This window comes from Erinaceus europaeus, chromosome 12 (genome assembly GCF_950295315.1).
Source record: "Erinaceus europaeus chromosome 12, mEriEur2.1, whole genome shotgun sequence".
Taxonomy (NCBI): Eukaryota; Metazoa; Chordata; class Mammalia; order Eulipotyphla; family Erinaceidae; genus Erinaceus; species Erinaceus europaeus.
The window spans coordinates 45,740,688-45,744,420 of NC_080173.1; the positions used below are offsets into that span (position 1 = coordinate 45,740,688).

Consider the following 3,733-nt stretch of genomic DNA (forward strand, 5'->3'; position numbering starts at 1 on the left):
GGGGGGGAAAATGGCCTCCAGGAGCGATGGATTCATGGTGCAGGCACCGAGCCCAGCAATAACCCTGGAGGGGAAAAAAAAAAGAGCTGTAACAATAAAGGCAACAAAAAAAATGGGGGAAAAATGCCCTGCAGGAGCAGTGGACTCATGGTGTAGGCACGAGCCCCATCGATAACCCTGCAGCCAAAAAAAAAAGAAAAAGAAAGAACCAGAGTAATCACTCTGGCACACGCCATCTCCATCAAACCCAGGACCTCACACTTATAAGTCCAGCACTTTATCCACCAAGCCACCTCCCTGACCATGCAAACTATTTTCTTTTTTTTTCTTTAATAATTTATTTCTTTATTGGGGAATTAATGCTTTACATTCAACAGTAAATACGATAGTTTGTACATGCATAACATTCCCCAGATTCCCATTTAACAATACAACCCCCACTATTTCATTCATCATTTTTCATGGACCTGTATTCTCCCCACCCACCCATCCACCGCAGAGTCTTTTACTTTGGTGTAATACTCCAATTCCATTTCAGGTTCGACTTGTGGCAAACTATTTTCATGCCTGATGCTCCAAGGTCTCAGGTTCATTTCTCAGCACCACCATAAGCCAGAGCTGAGCAGTGCTCTTATAATAAAACAAGAAATAGATAAATAAAGCTTGGATATATATTTTTACAAGACAAAACACGGACATTTGCTGGTTTACAATGGGCACTTTATAACAGTGGGCAAGTTCTGAAGCCCACTTCTTGGTTAAGTTTTAACAGTCTTAACTAGTCTTCAGGATCCAGTCTAGCTGGATATGAAATTTGCTCTCCAGTTCACAGGTTTTTTGTTTGTTTGTTTTTTGCCTCCAGGGTTATGGCTGGGGCTAGGTTGCCTGCACTATGAATCCACTGCTCCTGAAGGCCATTTTTTTCCATTTTGTTGCCATTGTTGTCATTGTTGTTGCTATTGCCAACGACAACAACATCAACAACAATAACTACAACAATGAAAAGCAACAAGTGCAACAAAAAGGGAAGTAAATAACTTTTAAAAATGAAATAAATAAAATATTTTTTTTTAATTGAAAAGAGGGCCCAGGTGGTGGCACACCTGGCTAAGTGCATGCATTACAGTGCACAAGGACCCGGGTTCAAGCCCCTGGTTCCCACACGCAGGGAGAAAGCTTCAAGAGTGGTGAAGCAGGGCTGCAGGTATCTCTCTTTCTCTCTCCCTCTCTCCCTCCCCATGCTCTCTTGATTTCTGGCTGTTTCTAGCCTTTAAATAAAGAAAGATAATTTTAAAAAGGAGAAAAAAGAAAAGAAAAAAATCCAAACTTATCAGCTAGTCAACATTCTCCCTAGATGACCCACACATGTCTATCTGCCTGCGATGTCTTCGTTTTCCTAATAAACTACGTGATGCCTGGTTATGGTCTCCCCAGTTGTTTGTGGGAACGGACCATGATGATGATCCAGACCCTCTGGGGGAGACACTTGGGTCTCATGCCCAGATAGTCATAACTTTATTTAAATGAGAGGGGGTTAGATGTGAAGCCATACTGGCCCAAGGCAGCAAGCTACAGGCCAACCCCAATCAAGGCGTCCCCCTTGGACCTCTATTTTTTAAATTTTACTTATTTATTAAAGAGAAAGCTAGAAGGAGAGAGAGAAAGAACGAGACAAAATCAGAGAGGAAAGGGAGAAGACGAAGAGTAGCTCTACTTTGTGCCACTTTCCCCCTAGGCGTGGGGCCCCGGTGGGTTGAGCCCAGATCCTTGCGGATGGTGAGGTTGCTTGCTGTGGGTGTGCTACAGACCGGCCCCCGCCCGGTTAAGAGGATCTGAAGCCAAACAAACAAACAAACAAACCATAACGATAACGATAACGATAATACGACAACTAAGAGGAGAAGGATGGCAAGCACTGGGACGCAAGGTGGTTGGGGAGGAGTCGGACGCGCAGCAGCCCCGCCTGCCTCCGCGGGAAAGGGCGGGGCGTGCATTGGTAGAAATAAGAAATTGCCCCTCAGTCGGGAATTGTCTAACTCAAGTTCACTTTCCCAGGTTTGTTATGAAAGCAGGTCTGTGCAGACTTGTGAGGGCCTGGAGGAGTGTGTGGAGACACCGCGGCGCCGAGCCTTTCCCGGAGCGTGAGTCGACTGACTCACCGTGATCTGAAAGCGGGTGACCGGAGGAGGGCGGCAGCAGGGCGAGGGTGCGCAGCATCGCTTCTCGGCCTTTTGGCTAAGATCAAGTGTAGTATCTGTTCTTATCAGTTTAATATCTGATACGTCCTCTATCCGAGGACATTATATTAAATGGATTTTTGGAGCAGGGAGTCGGAATAGGGGCTTGCTCCGTCCGCTCCACGCATCGACCTGGTATTGCAGTACTTCCAGGAACGGTGCACCCCCACTGGGGAGAAAACTCAAGTCGAAGGAAAGCTCCCACAGGCATGCTAGTGCCAGCCCAGCCCACACTCTTGCGCGTAGGGTCACCACTGCACTCTCTTCCTCCCTTTAGGTTGCCTCCACATAAGGTCATCTCGAGGAGCAGGACGTGCTGTACTGTACGCTAGCTAGCTAGCTAGCTGCTACGCGCTAACACAAACATGTTATCCTGCTGGGCCACAATTCCAGGACATTTGTTAAAGGCAAACAGAGCACCCCCCTACCTCGCCCATTCAGGAAAAAGCTTGCTCCTGCTTCGAACGGGACCCTGCGGCCTTGTGAACACCAGCCAGCCTTTCCAGTTCATGCCACTTCAGCCACCACCCTGTCTAAGGACCAACCACCAGCCTCTGCCAGGGCGGGGTCCTAAGCTCCCGCCAGCTGGCCTCTCACACTCCCCCTGCCAGGGATTCATTCTCAAGGGCTTGCTGCTCAAGCTCACCTGCAGGGAGGGGCTCGCACTTCGCCCAACCCCACCCCACCCCCGCTGCTACTACATTGAAACGCTCCTGCCTTTGTCTGCACACCTGGCTCTCTACTTGTCTCATCTGTGTTTCCTATTTCTTCTTCTACTTCTTTGTCTTTTTTCCACTCGCCCCCTCTATTGCTACCAATTTCTTTTCCCTTTTCTTTGAGACAGAGGCAGATTGACCCCTGCAGCACTGAGGTTTACCACCCACCCTGCTGAGAAGCTTTCTCCGTGCAGTGGGGCCATCTCGGTTCCTTTGGGGGATTGATTGATTGATTGATTGATTTACTTTTGTTGTTGTTGATATATCCAAAATATGTTTGTATACTTTGGTTTCTCTTCAGACCGCATAAAACTTTCGCCTTTTACCAAAATGTGTTTATTGGGATGATTTCCCACTCATCTTGGTTCGGGGTGCTTTTAGCGCTGCTTCTGTCTGAAAGGAGCATCCTTCTGTAAGCCTTGCTTTTCCTCCTGTGGCCTGGCAGAGGACAGTTTATGCATGGCTAAAGACGGTGGTGATTTTATAGCATCCTGGGTACTTGACATCCATGAAGTAAGAGCTGGGGCTCTGCACCAGACGCTTCTTCTTGTGCTTCAGCTTCTGCTCTTCAGCAGAAGGATGGAGGAGGTCCTTGCCAAAGGAATGTTCTCGTGGGGAGGCTGTCACTGCCGGAAAGGCGATTTGTTTGTTTGTTTGTTTGTTTGTTTATTGTAGTAAAAGCATTTGCGGGTGGGGTAGAGAGCATCCTAATGGTTATGCAAAGAGACTCTGATGCCTGAGGCTTCGAAGTCTCAGGGTCAGGTGTCCCCACCAACCCCC

At 47.9% G+C, this 3,733-nt stretch overlaps 1 non-coding gene across 1 annotated transcript; it reads left to right on the plus strand.

Moving 5' to 3' along the window:
* Positions 1 to 2,215: 2,215 nt before the first annotated feature.
* LOC132542159 (U2 spliceosomal RNA) lies at positions 2,216 to 2,406 on the plus strand. The gene has a single exon (XR_009553282.1). It is a non-coding gene; the product is annotated as a U2 spliceosomal RNA (small nuclear RNA).
* The last annotated feature ends 1,327 nt before the right edge of the window (positions 2,407 to 3,733 follow it).